The sequence below is a fragment of the Somniosus microcephalus genome, chromosome 11 (assembly GCF_052327205.1).
Source record: "Somniosus microcephalus isolate GS21.2 chromosome 11, FLI_Smic_1.0, whole genome shotgun sequence".
In the NCBI taxonomy this organism is placed as follows: Eukaryota; Metazoa; Chordata; class Chondrichthyes; order Squaliformes; family Somniosidae; genus Somniosus; species Somniosus microcephalus.
This window is the reverse complement of record NC_140997.1, coordinates 164,979,321-165,002,838: the sequence shown is the minus strand read 5'-3', so window position 1 is coordinate 165,002,838 and position 23,518 is coordinate 164,979,321. Positions and strand designations below refer to the sequence as shown.

General features: G+C 42.9%; 1 protein-coding gene across 11 annotated transcripts in view; it reads right to left on the bottom strand.

Moving 5' to 3' along the window:
* Positions 1 to 23,243, bottom strand: part of chl1b (cell adhesion molecule L1-like b) — a 1,240,677-nt gene extending 1,217,434 nt beyond the window's left edge. For all 11 annotated transcript variants that reach the window (XM_086001404.1, XM_086001409.1, XM_086001398.1 and 8 more), the window contains exons 1-2: positions 23,170 to 23,243; positions 22,218 to 22,314 (exon numbers count right to left, since the gene is read on the bottom strand). The gene's annotated coding sequence lies outside the window, so the exon portion shown is untranslated. The remainder of the gene's footprint in view (positions 1 to 22,217; positions 22,315 to 23,169) is intronic.
* Between the last annotated feature and the right edge of the window lie 275 nt (positions 23,244 to 23,518).

The window sequence follows — 23,518 nt, the reverse complement described above, 5'->3', positions numbered from 1 at the left end:
ACCTTATCGAAAGCCTTTTGAAAATCCAAATACACCACATCCACTGGTTCTCCCTTATCTATTTTACCAGTTACATCCTCAAAAAATTCCAGTAGATTAGTCAAGCACGATTTACCTTTTGTAAAGCCATGTTTACTTTGTCCGATCCGGTCACTTTTTTCCAAGTGCTCTGCTATTACATCCTTTATAATGGACTCTAGCATTTTCCCCACTACCGATGTCAGGCTTACTGGTTTATAATTCCCCGTTTTCTCTCTACCACACTTTTTGAACAGTGGGGTAACATTAGCTACCCGCCAATCCATGGGTACTGTTCCAGAGTCTATCGAATTTTGGAACATGACCAGCAATGCATCTACTATTTCTAGGGCCACTTCCTTAAGTACCCTAGGATGTAGATTATCAGGCCCTGGGGATTTATTGGCCCTCAATCCCATCAATTTCCCGAACACCATTTGCCTACAAATACTGATTTCTATCAGTTCCTCCCTCTCATCAGATCCTATGTTCCCCGACAGCTTTGGGAGGTTATTTGTGTCCTCCTTTGTGAAGACAGAACCAAAGTATGTATTTAATTGGTCTGCCATTTCTTTGTTCCCCATTATACATTCCCCTGATTCTGACTGCAAGGGACCTACGCTTGACTTCACCAATCTTTTTCTCTTCACATATCTATAAAAGCTTTTACAGTCAGTTTTTATGTTCCCTGCAAGCTAACTCTCATACTCTATTTTCCCCTTCTTAATTAATCCCTTTGTCCTCCTTTTTTGGATCCGAAACTGCTCCCAATCCTCAGGTTTACTGCTTTTTCTGGCCAATTTATATGTCCTCTCCTTGGATATTATGCTATCCCTAATTTCCCTTGTTAGCCATGGTTGAGTCACCTCTTTTGTTTTATTTTTATGCCAAACTGGGATGAACAAATTCTGAAGTTCATCCATGCGATCTTTTAATGTTTGCCATTGCCCATCCACCGTCAACCCTTTGAGTGACATTCCCCAATCAATCCTACCCAACTCGCACCTCATACCATTGTAGTCTCCATTATTTAAATTCAGGACCCTAGTCTCTGAGTCAACTATTTCACTCTCCATCTTAATGAAGAATTCTATCATATTATGATCGCTCTGACCCAAGGGGCCTCGCACAAGATTGCTAATTAATCCTTTCTCATTACATAATACCCAGTCTAAGATGGCCTGATCTCTAGTTCGGTCCTCGACATATTGGTCCAGGAAACCATCCCGTATACACTCCAGGAATTCCTCCTCCACAGTATTGTTACTAATTTGGTTAACCCAATCTATATGTAGATTAATTAAAGTCACCCATGATAACTGCTGTGCCCTTATTGCACGCTTCTCTAATTTCCCGTTTAATGCCATCCCCGGCCTCTGCATTACTGTTTGGAGGTCTATATACCACTCCCACTAACGTTTTCTGCCCGTTGGTATTTCTCAGTTCTACCCAAACAGATTCCTCATCATCAGAGCTAATATCCTTCCTTTCAATTGTGTTAATCCCCTCTTTAACCAGCAATGCTACCCCACCTCCTTTTCCTTTCTGCCTATCTTTCCTGAATATTGAATACCCCTGGATGTTGAGTTCCCAGCCTTGGTCACCCTGGAGCCATGTTTCCGTAATCCTAATCATATCATATCCGTTTACCTCTAATTGCACAGCTAATTCATCCACCTTATTACGAATGCTCCTCGCATTAAGACACAAAGCCTTCAGGCTTGTTTTTTTAACGCTCTTAGACCTATTAGAATTATTATTTACTGTGGCCATGTTTGATTTAAACCGTTGATTTCTCTGGCTGCCACTTCTGTTTTTCTCCTTCCTATCTTTTGTTTTTATCCTTGTTTCCCTTTCCTCTGTCCCCCTGCTCATGTTCCCAACCCCCTGCCATTTTAGTTTAAACTCTCCCCCAGAGCACTAGCAAACACTCCCCCAGGACATCGGTCCTGGCCCTGCCCAGGTGCAAATCATCCGGTTTGAACTGGTCCCACCTCCCCCAGAACCGGTTCCAATGTCCCAGGAATTTGAATCCCTCCCCCTGGCACCATTCCTCTAGCCACGTATTCATCTGAAATATCCTTCTATTTCTACTCTGACTAGCATGTGGCACTGGTAGCAATCCTGAGATTACTACCTTTGAGGTGCTGTTTTTTAATTTACCTCCTAACTCCCTATATTCAGCTTTTAGGACCTCATCCCGTTATTTACCTATATCATTGGTACCTATATGCACCATGACAACTGGCTGTTCACCCTCCCCCTCCAGAATGCCCTGCAGCCGCTCCGAGACATCCTTGACCCTTGCACCAGGGAGGCAACACACCATTCTGGAGTCTTGTTTGCGGCCGCAGAAACGCCTATCTATTCCCCTTACAATAGAATCCCCTATTACTATAGCTCTCCCCCTCTTTTTCCTCCCGTCCTGTGCAGCAGAGCCACCCCTGGTGCCAGGAAGTTGGCTGCTGCTGCCTTCCCCTGGTAAGCCATCCCCCCCATCAGTATCCAAAGCGGTATATCTGTTTGAGAGGGGGATGGCCAAAAGGGACCCCTGCACTACCTGCCTGTGCCTAGTACTCTGCCTGTTGGTCACCCGTTCCCTTTCTGCCTGTGCCACCTTTATCTGCGGTGTGACCAACTGATTAAACGTGCTATTCACGACGCCCTCAGCATCGTGAATGGTCCAGTATGTATCCAATCGCTGCTCCAGCACCGCAATGCGGTCTGCCAGTAACTGCAGCTGGGCATCTGTAGGGGATCAGTGGCGTCCAGGAACAGTGATGAGCAGCCAATCATGAATGAAGAATTCTCAGACAGCAAACCAGGAACTTTTTTTTTATTCGTTCATGGGATCTGGGCATCGCTGGCAAGGCCAGCTTTTATTGCCCATTATTAATTGCCCTTGAGAAGATGGTGGTGAACCGCCTTCTTGATCCGTTTGGAGAAGGTACTCCCACAGTGCTGTTAGGGAGGGAGTTCCAGGATTTTGACCCAGCGACGATGAAGGAACGGTGATATACTTCCAAGTCAGGATGGTGTGTGACTTAGCGGGAAACTTGGAGGTGGTGGTGTTCCCATGCACCTGCTGCCCTTGTCCTTCTAAGTGGTCGAGGTCGTGGGTTTGGGAGGTGCTGCCGAAGAAGCCTTGGTGAGTTGAAGCAGTGCATCTTGTAGATGGTACACACTGCAGCAACGGTATGCCGGTGGTGGAGGGAGTGAATGTTTAAGGTGGTGGATGGGGTGCCAATTAAGCAGGCTGCTTTGTCCTGGATGATGTCGAGCTTCTTGAGTGTTGTTGGAGCTGCACTCATCCAGGCAAGTGTTGCGTATTCCATCACACTCCTTACTTGTGCCTTGTAGATGGTGGAAAGGCTTTGGGGAGTCAGGAGGTGAGACACTCGCCGCAGAATACCTAGCCTCTGACCTGCTCTTGTTGCCACAGTATTTATGTGGCTTGTCCAGTTAAGTTTCTGGTCAATGGTGACCCCCAGGATGTTGATGGTGGGGGATTCGGCGATGATAATGCCGTTGAATGTCAAGGGGTGGTGGTTAGACTCTCGCTTGTTGGAGATAATCATTGCCTGGCACTTGTGTGGCGCGAGTGTTACCTGCCGCTTAACAGCCCAAGCCTGAATGTCGTCCAGGTCTTGATGCATGCGGGCATGGACTGCTTTATCTGAGGAGTGGCGAATGGCACGAAACATTGTGCAGTCATCGGCGAACATCCCCATTTCTGACCTTATGTTGGAGGGAAGGTCATTGATGAAGCAGCTGAAGATGGTTGGGCCTAGGACACTGCCCTGAGGAACTCCTGCAGCGATGTCCTGGGGCTGCAATGATTGATCTCCAACCACCACAACCATCTTCCTTTGTGCTAGGTATGACTCCAGCCAGTGGAGAGGTTCCTCCCCCCTGCCCCCCCGATTCCCATTGACTTCAGTTTCACTAAGGCTCCTTGATGCCACACTCGGTGAAATGCTGCCTTGATGTCAAGGGCAGTCACTCTCACCTCACCTCTGGAATTCAGCTCCTTTGTCCATGTTTGGACCAAGGCTGTAATGAGGTCTGGAGCCGAGTGGTCTTGACGGAACCCAAACTGGACATCAGTGAGCAGGTTATTGGTGAGTAAGTGCCACTTGATAGCACTGTCAACGACACCTTCCATCACTTTGCTGATGATTGAGAGTAGACTGATGGGGCAGTAATTGGCCCAATTGGATTTGTCCTGGATTTTGTGGACAGGACATACCTGGGCAATTTTCCACATTGTCGGATGGACGCCAGTGTTGTAGCTGTACTGGAATAGCTTGGCTAGAGGCACAGCTAGTTCTGGACCACAAGTCTTCAGCACAATAGCTGGGATGTTGTCGGGGGCCCATAGCCTTTGCTGTATCCAGTGCGCTCAGCCATTTCTTAATATCACGTGGAGTGAGTCAAATTGGCTGAAGACCACCATTCATGACTGGATGAGGCAGGACTGCAGAGCTTTGATCTGATCCGTTGATTGTGGGATCACTTAGCCCTGTCTATAACATGCTGCTTCTAAGCTTTTTAGCATGCATGTAGTCCTGTGTTGCAGTTTCCCAGGTTGGTACATAATTTTTAGGTATGCCTGGTGCTGCTCCTGGCATGCTCTTCTACACTCCCTATTGAACCAGGGTTGGTCCCTGGCTTGATAGTAATGGTAGAGTGAGGAATATGCCGAACCATGAGGTTACAGATTGTGGTGGAATAAAATTCTGCTGCTGCTGATGGCCCACAGCACCTCATGGATGTCCAGTTTTGAGCTGCTAGATCTGTTCTGAATCATTTAGCACGGTGGTAGTGCCACACAACACGATGGAGGGTGTCCTCAGTGTGAAGACGGGACATTGTCTCCACAATGAGGTGCGGTGGTCACTGCTACCAATACTGTCATGGACAGATGCATCTGCGACAGGTAGATTGGTGAGGACGAGGTCAAGTAGGTTTTTCCCTCGTGTTGGTTCTCTCACCACCTGTTGCAGGCCCAGACTGGCAGCTATGTCCTTCAGGACTCGGCCAGCTCAGTCAGTAGTGGTGCTACTGAGCCACTCTTCGTGCTGGACATTGAAGTCTTCCACCCAGAGTACATTCTCTGTGCCCTTGCTGCTCTCAGTGCTTCTTCCGAGTTGTGTTCAACATGGAGGAGTACTGATTCATCAGCTGAGGGAGGGCAGTAGGTGGTAATCAGCAGGAGGTTTCCTTGCCCATGCTTGACCTGAAGCCATAAGACTTCATGGGGTCCAGAGTCAAAGTTGAGGACTCCCAGGGCCACTCTTTCCCGACTGCATACCATTGTGCTGCCACCCTTGGTGGGTCTGTCCTGTCGGTGGGACAGGACATACCCAGGGATGGTGATGGAGGAGTTTGGGACATTGGCTGAAAGGTATGATTCTGTGAGTATGAATATGTCAGGCTGTTGCTTGACTAGTCTGTGGGACAGCTCTCCCAATTTTGGCACAAGTCCCCAGATATTGCTGAGGAGAACTTTGCAGGCTCGACTCGGCTGGGTGTGGCGTTGTCATGTCCGAAGCCGGTGCTGACGTTGATGCCGGGTGGTCCGTCCGGTTTTATTCTTGTTATTGTGTTTTGTAGCGGTTTGTTACAACTGAGTGGCTTGCTAGGCCATTTCAGAGGGCAGTTAAGAGTCAACCACATTGCTGTGGGTCTGGAGTCACATATAGGCCAGACCAGGTAAGGACAGCAGATTTCCTTCCCTAAAGGACATTCGTGAACCAGATGGGTTTTTATGACAATCCGATAGCTTCATGGTCACCATTACTGGTAGTAGCTGTTCATTCCAGATTTATTTAATTAACTGAATTTAAAGTGAACTAAAAAGCACTGATTATCATTCACTTTTTAATCATTTTACAGAAAGCTAAATAAAGATAAAACACACATGAGATTAAGGTAGAAGCTGAAATATCATAAACTATAAAAAATAAAAAATAAATTTTTATTACTTAAAAAATCTATGGAAGTTTTATCATGGAATAGAGGGAATGACACTCCACACTTATAAAATTAGTTTTTCAGGGCCAGAGAGGTTGTTCAGCAGTAATTATGACTTAGCACGCCATTAAAAACTCAGTTAGATCTCATTCAACAAGGCTGGTCATGAAGTTAAAAGCCCATGGGATCCAGGGCAAAGTTGGATTCAATACTGGCTTGGAGACAGGAAGCAGAGAGTAATGGTTAATGGGTGTTTTTGTGACTGGAAGGTCGTTTCCAGTGGGGTTCCGCAGGGCTCAGTACTAAGTCCCTTGCTTTTTGTGGTATAAATCAATGATCTAGACTTGAATATAGGGGGTATGCTTAAGAAGTTTGCAGATGATACTAAAATCGGCTGTGTGGTTGATACTGAAGAAGCAAGCTGTAGACTGCAGGAAGATATCAATAAATTGGTCAGGTGGGCAGAACAGTGGCGAATGGAATTTAATCCGGAGAAGTGTGAGGAAATGCATTTGGGGATGGCTAACAAGGAAAGGGAATACACATTAAATGGTAGGACACTGAGTAGTGTAGAGGAACAAAGGGACCTTGGAGTGCATGTCCACAGATCCCTGAAGGTAGCAGGCCAAGTAGATAAGGTGGTTAAGAAAGCTGTGTTGACTGCATCTGCGAAGACTGCAACAGTGCACCCTGTGGAGGAGCAGGGTATCACTGACAGCAACTTCCAGATTTCCACGCTTAACTGCTCATGTGCAGACGCCAGAAGTTGCTGTCAGATTTACACAGTAATGACAGCAGTTTCACCATCATTACAACCGCAAATTACGGTCCGATATCTTCGAATGACATACAATTATGCAATGAAATGCTATTTGGTATTTTTTTACAACAAAAGTTGTACACTAAAGTGTTTTTTTAAATCACTTTAAAAGCCTCATAACTTCAAATATATTACTTCTAAATCATAAAAGTGCAATGAAATTTAGTGACTAATTAGTTGAATAATTATTAATTAAGTTAATCAATTAAATGTTCAATTTGTTCAGTTTCTGATTTCACAGATTAAAAAGGGAACTATTTATTTCCATGTGTAAGAAAGAATTAGCATTTATATAGCACCTTTCAGGACGTCCCAAAGCAGTTACAGCCAATGGACTAATTTTGAATTGTAGTCACTTTTGTAATGTAAGAAATGTGCACAGCAAGGTCCCACAAACAGCAATGTGATAATGACCAGTGATATTGTTTGAGGAGTAAATATTGGCCAGGACACCAGGCAGAACTCCCCTGCTCTTCTTCGAAATAGTGCCATGGGATCTTTTACGTCCCTGACAGAGCAGATGGGCCCTCAGTTTAACATCTTATCCGAAAGACAGCACCTCTGACAGTGCAACACTCCCTCACTACTGCTCTGGAGTGTCAGCCTAGATTTTGTGCTCAAATCTCTGGAGTGGGATTTGAACCCACAACATTATTGAAACAGCTGAAAATGGGTTTATCACAAGCATTTTTAATGAGAGTGTCTACTCCACCACCTGTGAGTAACCCGATCTTAAATAACTGAAAATGATTTTAAAAAACCACACAGAACCATTTTCTAGTTACATTGGTATACAGCAGTCAGTTTCTTAGTAAATTAAAAAACATATTTAAAAGCTTTTAAAACATGTCTAATAGTGTCCTTGCGCCTCAAAAAAAAGCTTAATTTTAAGAGCCTCCTCGAAGGCTCACAAACGGGCACAATTAGTGGAATCTCTCCATGGTGATTAATTCGATCTGGAGGCATGGCCAGTTTTGTGGGAGGGGCCGGCTTACAGCACGATGTTTTTTAAACTGGCGTAACAGATCGCGGAAACTCGATTTGCGCTGGACGTAATTTGCACTTGAAATTCCTCGATCTTTTGCGCTGGTTTGGCCAATTTGGGGCGAATTGTGCTGAAAAAACACCAGGGCAATGATTTTACATCTTAATTGAAATGGCTGCTAGGCCACTAATGTCAGTTCATAACCAACCATAATTTAAATAAATATAAATATCATATTGAAAAAGAAACTTTAGAAACTTTTAAGTTTTGATAGAAGTATTCATAAAGTGACATGCTGTCCAATTTTAAAACAAACTATTTTCTCTTTAATATCAGATGCTTTGAGCTAATTTAAGACATTGTAATCAGGGTCAGCCAGCCAGTCTGGACCACCTGGAATGACCATCAAATCAGAGATTGGTTTCGCCTCGGGTCATAAGATCTGAAATGTTAACCTTTCTCCAGAGATGCTGCCTGACCTGCTGAGTGTTTCCAGTGTTTTCTGTTTTTATTTTCAATCTGATATTCCTGGATCCTTGAGGATTTGAGAGAGGATCCCAGGACATCCTCAAAGTCATCAGGTTTCTGTCCATCAGGCATTAGATTTCAATATTTTTCGGTATTTGTTGACTTACTAGCACGTTATTTCCATTGCTGTCTACTAAAAAAACAAATTCTGCAATAAGAAGTTTGTTTTGGGTAATCCACAGCATCTTTTAGAAATTAGGACTGGGGTCCCCAGGGGTGTGGCAATATTTGGAAGTGATACCCATAGAGAATCAAATCATTGCAAACAGATTGAAAATAGAATTACATGTAAAAGGTAAAGAAGAAAATGCTGCAGATAGATTGCTGCCATAATTTGATACAGAGGTAGCCTGTCACATCATCACTTCTGCAGACATGAACGCTGGGAATTTACTCAGGGGTTCTCCCGATTAACTGCCATGACTTCAGTTGAAGATCAGCAGAATCCCCGGATTGACGTGTAAACTCCTCCAAAGTTACAGCAGCCAATCGGGGCATACCTTAAGGAAATTCACTATTGGTGTAAGTCACACGATATCAGGAATGCTCTTCCTCAACCAGAATTCTGTTAAATGAGCAAATTTTTTTTATTTTGCCAGACATACAGCAGCTGGCCACTTCGGTAATACCGTTTTACAGAAGCACTCTTCTCATAAACCACATGATAAAGCAGGGTATAATATTGCTTATATCAAGCTTTCCTTGCTTTAAACATAGAAATATACAGGACCCAAAATGATAGAATCATAGAAACTTAAAGCACAGAAGGTCGTCATTCGGCCCAGCTTTTTGTCGATAACCCTGTAAGTTCCTCATCCTCAAGCACCTATCCAACTCCCTTTCTCCTCATCTCCCCTCTAGATCTTTTGCCAATGACTTTAAATCTATGACCTCTGCTTATTGACCCACTCACCAGAGGGAGTAGTTTTGCTCTACCTACTCTATCAAAACTTCTCATCATGAAAACCTCTATTAGGTCACCTCCCAACCTTCTCTGTTCCAAGGAGAACAGTCCTAACTTTTCCAACCTCTCCTTGCATCTTTCCTGAAGTGTAGTGCCCATATTGGTCCACAATACTCCAGCTGAGGCCTAACCAGTGATTTATAACATTCTAGCATGATCTCTTTGCTTTTATCTTCTATTCCTCTATTTGTAAACCCAAGTAACCCATATGCTTTTTTAACCATCTTATCAACTTGCCCTGCCACTTTTAAGGATTTGTGTATATGGACACCAAGGTCTCTCTGCTCATCTACACTTTTCAATATCATGCTATTTATATTATATTGTCTTTCCATATTAGTCCTCCCAAAGTGCATCACTTCACACGTCTCCACAATGAACTCCATCTGCCATTCTTCTGCCCATTTCACCACCCTGTCTATGTCAGCCTGAAGTCTACAACTTTCCTCATCATTATCCACTATGTTGGCAAGTTTTGTATCATCTGCAAACTTTATAATGTTGCTCCCTACACCCGAGTCTAGCTCGTTTATAAAAATTGAAAAGAGTAATGGACCCAAAACTGACTTTTGGGGAACAGCATTGAAAACCACCTCCCAGTCTGAAAAACATCATCCACCACCATCCTCTGCTTCCTGTCACTGAGCCAATTCCGTAACCATACCACTACTTTCTCTTAATTCTTCTTAACAAGCCTCCCGTGTGACTTTGTTGAATGCCTTCCAAAAGTCCATACATACAACATCTACTGCACTACCTTGATCAAGCTTCTCTGTTAGCTCATCAAAGAATTCAATTAACTTGGTCAGGCATGATTTGCCTTTAACAAATCCATGCTGGCTCTCCCTGATTAACCCATGCCTTTCCAAATGAAAGTTTATTTTGTCCCTGATGATAGTTTCCAATAATTTCAACAACACCGATGTTAGGCTGACTGGCCTGTAGTTTCCTGGTTTATCCCTCTTCCCTTTCTTCAATAGTGGTATTACATTAGCAACCCTCCCATCCTCCAGCACTACTCCTGCTCGCGATGCTTGGGACATCGTGAATAGCACGTTTACGGAGTTGGACACACCGCAGGTAGAGGTTGGACAGGCAGAAAGGGAATGGGTGACCAACAGGCAGAGTACTAGGCGCAGTCAGGTAGTGCAGCGGTCCCCTGTGGACATCCCCCTCTCAAACAGATACACCACTTTGAGTGCTGTTGGGGGGGATGGCTTATCAGAGGAAAGCAGCAGCAGCCAACTTCCTGGCAGCAGGGGTGCTTCTGCTGCACAGGACGGGAGAAAAAAGAGGGGTAGAGCTATAGTAATAGGGGATTCTACTGTAAGGGGAATAGATAGGCGTTTCTGCGGCCGCAAACGAGATTCCAGGATGGTGTGTTGCCTCCTTGGTGCAAGGGTCAAGGATGTCTCGGAGCGGCTGCAGAACATCTTGGAAGGGGAGGGTGAACAGCCAGTTGTCGTGGTGCATATAGGCACCAACGATATAGGTAAAAAGCGGGATGAGTTCCTAAAAGCGGAATATAGGGAGTTAGGAGGTAAATTTAAAAATAGGACCTCAAAGGTAGTAATCTCAGGATTGCTACCAGTGCCACGTGCTAGTCAGAGTAGAAATAGAAGGATATTTCAGATGAATACGTGGCTAAAGGAATGGTGCAACGGGGAGGGATTCAAGTTCCTGGGACATTGGAACCGGTTCTGGGGGAGGTGGGACCAGTTCAAACCGGACGGTTTGCACCTGTGCAGGGCTGGGACCGATGTCCTAGGGGGAGTGTTTGCTAGTGCTCTGGGGGAGGGTTTAAACTAAAATGGCAGGGGGTTGGGAAGCTGAGCAGGGAGACAGAGGAAAGGGAAACAAAGATAAAAGCAAAAGATAGGAAGGAGAAAAACAAAAGTGGCAGTCAGAGAAATCAACGGTTTAAATCCAACGTGGCCACAGTAAATAATAATTCTAATAGGTCTAAGAGCGTTAAAAAGACAAGCCTGAAGGCTTTGTGTCTTAATGCGAGGAGCATTCGTAATAAGGTGGATGAATTGGCTGCGCAAATAGAGGTAAACGAATATGATTTGGTTGGGATTACGGAAACGTGGCTCAAGGATGGCCAAGGCTGGGAACTCAACATCCAGGTGTATTCGATATTCAGGAAAGATAGGCAAAAAGGAAAGGGAGGTGGGGTAGCATTACTGGTTAAAGAAGGGATTAACACAATTGTAAGGAAGGATATTAGCTCTGATGATGTGGAATCTGTATGGGTAGAATTGAGAAATACTAAGGGGCAGAAAACGTTAGTGGGAGTGGTATATAGACCTCCAAACAGTAATGCAGAGGTTGGGGATGGCATTAAAAGGGAAATTATAGAAGCGTGCAATAAGGGCACAGCAGTCATCATGGGTGACTTTAATCTACATATAGATTGGGCTAACCAAATTAGTAACAATACTGTGGAGGAGGAATTCCTGCAGTGTTTACGGGATGGTTTCCTGGACCAATATGTCGAGGAACCAACCAGAGATCAGGCCATCTTAGACTGGGTATTATGTAACGAGAAAGGATTAATTAGCAATCTTGTTGTACGAGGCCCCTTGGGTCGGAGCGATCATAATATGATCGAATTCTTCATTCAGATGGAGAATGAAGCAGTTGACTCAGAGACTAGGGTCCTAAATTTAAATAAAGGAAACTACGATGGTATGAGGCGCGAGTTGGGTAGGATTGATTGGGGAATGTCACTCAAAGGGTTGACAGTAGATAGGCAATGGCAAACATTCAAAGACCGAATGGATGAACTACAGAATTTGTTCATCCCAGTTTGGCATAAAAATAAAACAAAAGAGGTGACTCAACCATGGCTAACAAGGGAAATTAGGGATAGCATAATATCCAAGGAGAGGACATATAAATTTGCCAGAAAAAGCAATAATCCTGAGGATTGGGAGCAGTTTAGGATTCAACAAAGGAGGACAAAGGGATTAATTAAGAAGGGGAAATAGAATATGAGAGTAAGCTTGCAGGGAACATAAAAACTGACTGTAAAAGCTTTTATAGATATGTGAAGAGAAAAGGATTGGCGAAGTCAAGCGTAGGTCCCTTGCAGTCAGAATCAGGGGAATTTATAATGTGGAACAAAGAAATGGCAGACCAACTAAATACATATTTTGGTTCTGTCTTCACAAAAGAGGACACAAATAACCTCCCAGAGATGACGGGTAACATAGGGTCTGATGAAAGGGTGGAACTGAAAGAAATCAGTATTTGTAGGGAAATGGTGTTGGGAAAATTGATGGGACTGAAGGCCGATAAATCCCCAGGGCCTGATAATCTACATCCTAGGGTACTTAAGGAAGTTGCCCTAGAAATAGTAGATGCATTGCTGGTCATCTTCCAGAGCTCGATCGACTCTGGAACAGTACCCGTGGATTGGAGGGTAGCTAATGTTACCCCACTATTCAAAAAAGGTGGCAGAGAAAAAGCGGGGAATTACAGACCGGTAAACCTGACATCGGTAGTGGGGAAAATGCTAGAGTCCATTCTAAAAGATGTAATAGCAGAGCACTTGGAAAGCAGTGACAGGATCGGACAAAGTCAACATGGATTTACAAAAGCTAAATCGTGCTTGACTAATCTACTGGAATTTTTTGAGGATGTAACTGGTAAAATAGATAAGGGAGAACCAGTGGATGTGGTGTATTTGGGCTTTCAGAAGGCTTTCGATAAGGTCCCGCATAAGAGATTAGCATGCAAAATTAAGGCACATGGGATTGGGGGCAAGGTATTCACTTGGATAGAGAACTGGTTGGCGGATAGAAAGCAAAGAGTTGAAATAAACGGGTACCGCAATGATCGGTCCTAGGACCCCAGCTGTTCAAAATATATATTAATGATCTGGACGAGGGAATTGGATGTAATATCTCCAAATTTGCTGACGACACAAAGCTGGGTGGGAGGGTATGCTGTGAGGAGGATGTCGTGAAACTCCAGTACGATTTGGACAGATTGGGTGATTGGGCAGAAACATGGCAAATGCACTATAATGTGGATAAATGTGAGGTTATCCACTTTGGTGGCAAAAACAGGAAGGTAGATTATTATTTGAATGGCAATAGATTGGGAGAAGGGGAAGTGCAAAGAGACCTGGGTGTTCTTGTGCACCAGTCGCTGAAGGTAAGCATGCAGGTGCAGCAGGCGGTTAAGAAGAAGAAGAAATGGTATGTTGGCCTTCGTAGCAAGAGGGTTCGAGTACAGAAACAAGGATGTCTTGCTGCAGTTGTACAGGGCCTTGGTGAGATCGCACCTTTAGTATTGTGTGCAGTTTTGGTTGCCTTATCTGAGGAAGGATGTTCTTGCCATGGAAGGAGTGCAGCGAAGATTCACCAGGCTGATACCTGAGATGGCAGGAATGACGTATGAGGAGAGATTGTGTCGATTGGGCTTATACTCACTGGAGTTCAGAAGATTGAGAGGGGATCTGATCGAAACCTATAAAATTCTGTCAGGCCTGGACAAACTAGATGCAGGAAGGATGTATCCGATGGTCGGGCAGTCCAGAACCAGGGGTCATAGTCTAAGGATAAGGGGTAAGCCATTTAGGACTGAGATGAGGAGGAATTTCTTCACCCAGAGAGTGGTGAACCTGTGGAATTCTCTGCCACAGAGGGCAGTGGAGGCCACTTCATTAAATATATTCAAGAAGGAGTTGGATATATTTCTTAAGGCTAAAGGGATCAAGGGATATGGGGAGAAGGCAGCGACAGGGTACTGAATTTGGATGATCAGCCATGATCTCATTGAATGGCGGAGCAGGCTTGAGGGGTCGAATGGCCTACTCCTGCTCCTATCTTCTATGTTTCTATGTTTCTATGTATCCAATGATGATTGAAAGATTGTAATCAATGCCTCTGCTATTTCTACCTTTGCTTCTTTCAGCAACATAGGATGCATTCCATCCAGACCACGTGACTTACATAAGAACGTAAGAAATAAGAACAGGAGTAGGCCATACAGCCCCTCAAGCCTGCTCCGCCATTAAATAAAATTATGGCTGATCATCGAATTCAACTCCACTTTGCCGCCCAATCTCCATATCCCTTGATTCCTCTAGAGTCCAAAAATCTATCTATCTCAGCCTTGAATATACTCAAAGACTCAGCATGCACAGCCCTCTGGGGCAGAGAATTTCAAAGATTCACAACCCTCTGAGTGAAGGAATTCCTCCTCATCTCAGTTTTAAATGGCCTTCCCCTTATCCTGAGACTATGCCCCCTAGTTCTAGACACTCCAGCCAGGGGAAACAACCTCTCAGCATCTACTCTGTCAATCCCCTTCAGAATCTTGTATGTTTCAATGAGATCACCTCTCATTCTTCTAAACTCCAGAGAGTATCGGCCCATTCTACACAATCTCTCATCCTAAGACAGCCCTGTCATCCCAGGAATCAATCTAGTGAGCCTTTGTTGCACCGCCTCCAAGGCAGGTATATCCTTCCTTAGATAAGGAGACCTAAACTGTGCACAGTACTCCAGGTGTGGTCTCACTAAGGCCCTGTACAATTGTAGCAAGACTTCCTTACTCTTATACTCCAACCCCCTTGCAATAAAGCCCAACATGCCATTTGCCTTCCTTATTGCTTGCTGTACCTGCATGTTAGCTTTCTGTGTTTCTTGCACGAGGACACCCAAATCTCTCTGAACACCAACATTTGAAAGTTTCTCAACATTTAAAAAATATTCTGTTTTTCTATTCTTCCTGTCAAAGTGAATAACCTCACATTTCCCTATATTATACTCCATCTGCCACCTTACTGCCCACTCACTTAGTCTATCTATATCCCTTTACAGACTCTTTGTGTTCTCCTCACAGCTTACTGTCCCACCTAGCTTTGTATCATCAGCAAACTTGGATACATTACACTCGGTCCCTTCATCTAGGTCATTAATATAGATTGTAAGTAGCTGAGGCCTCAACACTGATCCTTGCGGCAGCCCACTAGTTACAGCCTGCCAACCTGAAAAAGATCAGTTTTTCCCTACTCTCTGTTTTCTGTCCGTTAACCAATCCTATATCCATGCTGCTATATTACTCCCAACCCCTTGAGCCCTAATCATGTGTACTAACCCTTTATGTGGCACCTTATCGAATGCCTTTTGGAAATCCAAATATACTACATCCACTAGTTCCCCTTTATCTACCCTGCCAGTTACACCCTCAAAAAACTCTAATAAATTTGTCAAATACGATTTCCCTTTCATAAAACCATGTTGACTCTGCCTAATCATGTTATGATTTTCTAAGTGCCCTGATACCACTTCCTTAACAATGGATTCCAGCATTTGATGTCAGGCTAACTGGCCTGTAGTTCGCTATTTTTTCTCTCCCTCCTTTCTTGAATAGCGGTGTTACATTTGCGACCTTCCAATCTGCTGGGACCATTCTAGGATCTAGGGAATTTTGGAAGATCAAAACTAATTCATCCACTATCTTTTCAGCCACTTCTTTTAGAACCCTAGGATGTAGGCCATCAGGTCCAGGGGATTTGTTGGTTTTAGTCCCATTAGTTCCTCTAGTACTTTTTCTCTACTTATATTAATTACGTTAAGTTCCTCACCCTCATTAGACCCTTGGTTCCCCACCATTTTTGGTATGCTTTTTGTGTCTTCTACTATGAAGACAGATACAAAATATTTGTTTAACGTTTCTGCCATTTCCTTATTCCCCATAATAATTTCTCCTGTCTCAGCCTCTAAGGGACCAATGTTTATTTTTATTATCTCTTCCTTTTTACATACTTGTAGAAGCTCTTTACAATCTGCTTTTATATTTCTTGCTAGTTTTCTCTCATTCTATTTTTTCCCTTTTTATCAATTTTTTTGTTAACCTTTGCTGGTTTCTGAAACTCTCCCAATCCTCAGGCTTACTATTATTCTTTGCAACATTATAAGCTTCTTCTTTCAATCTAATGCTATCCTTAACTTCTTTAGTTAGCCATGGTTGGATCACTTTTCCCATGGAATTTTTGTTTCTCAATGGAATGTATTTTTGTTGAGAATTATGAAATATTTTTTAAAATACCAACTTTCAGTAATGTTAATCTTTTTAATACGCCTGCTCTATCTATTACTATCCTGTACATAACTTCCTTCTCCACTTGTAGTTCAACTGCTTGGTTTCAGTGCCTAGGAAGTATCATATCCCACAATACAAGTCATAGCCCTCCATCAGAGTTTTCTCCAGGTACTTATCCAACTCTATCTCAAATTTGCTGAAACAATCAACTCCACTGCTTTTTTTGGCAGTCTGCCCACACACTCACCACTCCCTGCATAAAGCAGTTAAATCTAAGCTGTCTTTTTGCCCTCCCTCTTCTAAGCTTAAAGCTGTGCCCTCTTATAGAATCTGTGGCTATATTAAACATGTTGGTGTTTGTCTATGCCCTTTAACATTAAAAGGAAACTGATAAAGTTGAACAAAAATTCAAATGCTTGTATAAAAATGCATAGAACAAAATAATGCATATTCAGTAGTCTGGCAGAGACTGCTGTACTGTCCAACATCCATGTGTGACACAAAGGCTTAAACCTGTTTCCAGAAACCTACACACTAACAAAACACTGGTAATCTTACCCAGCTTTAACCTGCAGTATTGTGTCTAAAAGGTTGAATGTGCCACTAAAGTTAATTCTGTTAACGATTCAGTTACAGATGATTAACTAAGTATTTAGATGTTCATTTAGTGCAAGAAATTATTTCCATATAAGGATATGAAAGTCATTCCGACATGTCACAACAGATACAAATATCCATAAGTTCCAGCATGCAGACTTTGGACTGGCGTCTATAATGTACGATTGGACTCAGGGATAGATGTCCTAATGACTACAGGAATTTTAATGCAAATAAATTATAGTGGCTTCCAAACACACATACTTAGCTCTTATTCAATAGTTTTTTTCATCAGCTCATGTCAGTAAACAGTAACTGTAACAGTAAAGAGGAAGCATGCTGTCAGGTTTACTAGCACATTCTGATACTGAACAGTGGGATTAATTATGAAAAGTGTGCTTATTTATTTGCAATTACGAGCATCCAGAAACTGGCATGGTAGAAAATGAGTGCCAAGGACAAATTTTCCCCTCACTTTAATGCTCTCATAAACAAACTCTACAATAAACATGATGACGCTATAACTGAAAAAGTCTAACTGGTGAAAAATTTTACATTTTTTCCAATTCCAAAATGTCCAATAATAAGTTTAATATTAAAAGCCATTTTACAAAATATAGCAGACACTCACAGAAACACAATTGTTTTTTTCCCCAAGATTTTACCTTTAAAGAGCTCACTTTTGAAATTTAGAATTTATATTTTTTGCTTAAATAGAACCTGAACATCAGAACTTTGCAGTTTGTACAATGTTGGCTTTCACCCCCACACCCATTCTTTACTCTTAGTTCCTGCCAACAAGGCAGCCAAAAACCAGGGAAAGAGTTGAATTCAGTGCCATTAGCAAACAACTCAGTTCTACACTGAATAAAATATCTGACAAAGGGCTTTATTTTAAAACACTGCTTTTCCAAAGGGATCTTTTCGTATTATAATATATTAAAATATGAAAAGTAATTGTCAAGCAGTGAAGCTTTCTTCTGACATCAGTAAAGTTTGACTGCCAGCTTAAGGATGTCACATGCGCCTCACTGTGAGATTCAAATTGGAAAGGCTAATTTAGCAAAGACAACTTGCTGACCGGGTTGCAGGAAGGGGAAAGAGAATATTATACAAACCAAGCTATAATTTGCTTGTTGATGGAAGGCTACAATTTTCTTTCAGTAGTTCTGAAGCTAGGGGCCAGCAAACTTTTATGCAGTATCTGTCTAGATTATTATAAGTTTTGTTTTTGTGTGAACATAATAGTGTAATGCAGAACTGCTTTAACCAATCAGATCAGAGAACCAGAACGCACCATCAAGGGGCTATAGGGAGGGAGGAACTTAAAACAATCACTATCACTAGAGAAAAAGTACAAGGCAAACTAATGGGGCTAAAGGCCGACAAGTCCCCTGGACCTGATGGCCTGCATCCTAGGGTCTTAAAAGAAGTGGCTGCAGAGATAGTGGATGCATTGGTTGTAATCTACCAAAATTCCCTGGATTCTGGAGAGGTCCCAGCGGATTGGAAAACCGCAAATGTAACGCCACTATTCAAGAAAGGAGGGAGACAGAAAGCAGGAAACTATAGGCCAGTTAGCCTATCATCTGTCATTGGGAAAATGATGGAATCCATTATTAAGGAGGTAATAGCAGGACATTTAGAAAATCATAAGACAATCAAGCAGAGTCAACATGGTTTTATGAAAGGGAAATCATGTTTGACAAATTTGCTAGAGTTCTTTGAGGATGTAACAAACAGGGTGGATAAAGGGGAACCAGTAGATGTTGTGTATTTGGATTTCCAAAAGGCATTCGATAAGATGCCACATAAAAGGTTACTGCACAAGATAAGAGCGCACGGGGTTGGGGGTAATATTTTGGCATGGATAGGGGATTGGCTAACTAACAGAAAACAGAGAGTCGGGATAAACGGGTCATTTTCTGGTTGGCAACCAGTAACTAGTAGGGTGCCACAGGGATCAGTGCTAGGGCCTCAACTATTTACAATCTATATTAATGACTTGGATGAAGGGGTCGAGTGTACTGAAGCCAAATTTGCTGATGATACAAAGATAGGTGGGTTAGCAAGTTGTGAGGAGGCCACAAAGAGTCTGCAAAGGGATATAGATAGGCTAAGTGAGTGGGCAAAAATTTGGCAGATGGAGTATAATGTGGGAAAATGTGAGGTTATCCACTTTGGAAGGAAGAATGAAAAAGCAAATTATTATTTAAATGGAGTGAGACTACAAAGTGCTGCGGTACAAAAGGATCTGGGGGTCCTAGTACATTAAACACAAAAACTTAGCATGCAGGTACAGCAAGTAATTAATAAGGCTAATGGAATGTTGGCCTTTATTGCAAGCCATATGGAGTAAAAACGTAGGGAAGTTTTCATGCAACTTTACAGGGCGCTGGTGAGACCGCACCTGGAGTACTGCGTACAGTTGTGGTCTCCATATTTAAGGAAGGATATACTTGCACTGGAGGCAGTACAGAGGAGGTTCACTCGGTTGATTCCTTGGATGAAGGGGTTGACATAAGGCGAAAGGTTGAGCAGGTTGGGCCTATACTCTGTAGAGTTTAGAAGAATGAGAGGTGATCTTATTGAAACATATAAGATTCTAAGGGGGATTGACAGGATGGATGTTTCCCCTAGTGGGGGTATCTAGAACTAGGGGGCATAGTTTCAGAATAAGGGGTCGCCCATTTAAGATGGAGATGAGAAGGAATTTCTTCTCTCAGACAGTCGTGAATCTTTGGAATTCTCTACCCCGGAGAGCTGTTGAGGCAGAGTCACTGAATATATTCAAGGCAGAGATTGACAGACATTTGAACTACAAGGGAGTCAAGGGTTATGGGGAGAGAGTGGGAAAGTGGTGTTGAGGACAAGATTGGATCAGCCATGATCTTATTGAATGGCGGAGCAGGCTCGAGGGGCCGATTGGCCTACTCCTGCTCTTGTTTCTTATGTTCTTATGTATCTCTTCAACCAATCACATCTCAAAGATCACTATCCCTCCAACCAAGCATGTCCCAGAACCAGGAATTTTTCAGATCCCAGAATCTTGTAACTGAGGACCAATCAGATGCCAATTGTGTAATGCAATTTCTCATGGATCATTTTTGTCATAGATCTAATCACATTCTATGAAAAAAAATGCTGTGGCATACAGCCATTATGACAATTCCTCGCCCACACAATTATATAAAAACAAAACTTAAAAATTAACAGACTTATCCATAAACGTGGCTCCAAAAGCTTTGCCTCCTCTCACCACAAACAACATGACCCCCACCCCCAACCCACCCCCACCCCACCCCCGCTTCTGAACATCCTGGACCCTCCTCATCCACAATTCACTATTCTCACAATCAGAGGTTCAATGTAACACCTACAACATAAGCAAATAAAATGCACTTGTGCAGTGCCAGTGAAGCAGAATCTAAAAACCTGCTAGAAGGAGGGAGAAGAAGATAAATAAATCTTAAATTTGAGGGAGCGGGGAAAGAGGGAGAGAAAAAAAGAACAGATCTCCAATTAAAGGTGGGGGGAAGAGATAGAAAGAAAAAAGATATAAAGAGATGCACACATACACAGGCAGACTACTATTGTCATAGTAGGGGGTTAATAGTAACAATGCTTGTCTTGACACAAGTAATTATAATACTGTAATATTAGTGCTTTAAATTAGTGGTAGAATTGAAAGCCTTTTTTTTAGAATGTGGTTGGCTCAGGGAAACTGGGTTTTCCTGCAATTATCATCAGTCCAACTAGTTAAAAATCTAAATAGAAGTCTGCAGGTGATGGGAATATGAAATAAAAACTGAAAACGCTGGAAATATGCTTCAGAACAGGTAGTATCTGTAAAGAGTCACATGATCCTTCATCAGAACTCATGATGGGTCCAAAGACCTGAAACATCATCATCTGTCTCTTCTCATTACAGCTGTTGACAACTCTGATGTGTATTTCTAGTAGTTTAGTTAAGAATCTAAGTTGCGTAAATTTTTGGAATATTAAAATACGATAACTTAGAGACTCACATTTGTATCTGTATTACAATAGTGTTAAGATTCATGTATGTGCAAAATAAAATACATCTTAAAAATTAGCTAAGTTGGATAAGATTTGCAACATTTACTTTTCAAAAATAAGATTAGCAGACGGCGCCTTTTGAGTGCCACTTTTGCTGGGTCTATTTTATTAAAACAGATCAGGCCTCTGATAATCAACCACTAAAACGTTCATTCGGGATTGAACTGTTACATATTACATGAATCACTCAAAAATCTGTTACTTCAAATAATTAACGTTAAATATGTTTGCCGTTTCGAAGTACGAAAAGTAAATGTAGAACCAATTTGAAGAAATTCCTATCCGCAGAAAATAGTAAAGGAGGAAAGAGTTAAATGCTAGGTTGCTAAGCAACAAACTGCTCACTTGAATTTGTGCAGGGATCAGATCAGCCCTTTCAACATGCTCCGGTGTACTTTTTTCCACCAATGTTTTTTCTCTAAAACACATTACTGGTATGGTTAACACTTAAAAACCATGCTGACAATGCAGGCATCCCAGGCGATGCCAACCCGGCGGGTGGACATGAGCTGAGGTGGCATTTACACTCAGACTCAGAATACGGGGGGGGGGTTTAAAGTGACCGTGTGAAAAAGCTGCGAAGCAGCCACTTAAATTCTAGCCTGTGTTGCCTCTCACGCAGTTACCACTCTTACTTTTAATGTTAAAAAATATATATATTAGATCATGTGTGAATCTGTGCGATGCTCTATTTCCATTACGTGACAGCAATCTTGCTACCATCCAACACCTTCGATTTTAGATCGCGTCATGACACAATAAAAGGCGCGAAGGTATCTATCTCACCTATCTGTCTGTCTGCCTGCCTGTCTCTGTACCGGGGCTCGTCATCTGCAGCGTCCGGTGGTGGCGCGGCCTCGGCAGCAGGTATCAGGATGGGCAGCACCCCTGAGCAATACCAGCTACAAAGTTTCACAGCTGAAGATATTCTAGCAGGGTCACTTCAATGGTTCTTCAGGCCGGAGCTAGCTTTGACCGGGATGATGCTCTCGGCTGCCTGAATTATCCCTGCACATTCTGGGGTGGGGGGGGGGGGGGGCGGGGGCGCTGGACGTGACACCTCAGACCCATAATGAGCAGCCTCCGATTGTACAAATCAATCCACTCCGGTCAGAATGCGAGGTTGAAATTTAAAAAAAGATTGGACACGCCTCTTTTTTGGGGAAAAAAAATAATAGAACCCTTACCTTCCCCCTGCTGTCCACTCACACAAACACACAAAATGCCACGGTCACAACAATGCTGCTTCACTCGGAGCGTGGGTTGTGTTTCTTCTCCGACAATCTGTTAAGAAAATAAATAAATAAATAATCTGGGACAAGTGCCACAAGGGGCTAGGATGAAAATGATCTAAATAGCTTCACTTGCTACCAGCCAGCGAAAGACTGGTCTGTTTCTCCAGGGGTGGACAAAGAGCGGCGACCTCACCGTGACTCGCATCGTTAGCCACTGCCAGCGGTTTGTAGGAATCCATGACAACGTGCCAAAAAAAACACACAAGAGCAGAAGAATCCTGAAGAAAAGCTACAGGAGTATATCTCAATGAACGGGGTGGTTAGATTTTACGCGATCTGAGCGGTGAAAGAAAGAAAACCAGAACAACTGGAATTGGAGAAACGACATCAAATTTTGCAAACACGTTTAAATACTAACTGCTTCCAAAATATGCAATGCACTATTATTTTTTTTCTTTAAATTCTGGGTACGTTTTATTGTGTTTCTTTTTAAAAAAACAGTGTAACAAAAGCAAACACTGCCGATCTTCCAGCTCTTATTGCATATCTGTTTTCCCCCTAAAGCTCTGGATTTCATTATTTCGCTATTGACAGCCACTTACAACGAATACACTGATATACTTCACAGTTTAACAATGTTCGCAAAAACAGAGTGAGATTTTTTTTGCTGTTGTCACTGGGAATATTTCCTCCGAGGATGCAAAGAATGCATTCCACGTCCAGGCATGATTGAAATAGCTGGATTTCAGTCTTTCTTTTTTGGGGGGAAAAATTGTCTGGGTACATTTTGCATTCATCAGGTAAAGAAGTGTTCCTTCCAGTTTTACTGCATCTCAAGTCTACGAAGACTGCTAATAATAGACAATTTCTAATTTGAAGTATATTCTGTTATTTTTGCACCAACCTGTGAGGCAGTTCAGCGCAGCAACCCATCTTCACGCCGTCAAATTCCGCTCTGTGAAGGAAAATGGGGTTACGTCATCGAGGTGTCAGTCAGGACTGGGCGCGCCCTGGCGGCACCAGCTCCTTCAGGCGCTGCTGCCATGCCGGGCATTGAACCTCTTGCACTGTCCGAGGGGTGGGGTGACACTCACACTGCAGAGTTAGTACCAGCGGGGGAGCCAAGGAGGGTACTTTGCCCGCTGGCAGCTGTCGTCTGTAATTTGCCGACAGTAAAGGAACTATTCGAATCCTATTTTGTTGAGATTTATAACCCTATCTGGTGAGATTAATAATTCCAAAACGGTCTGATC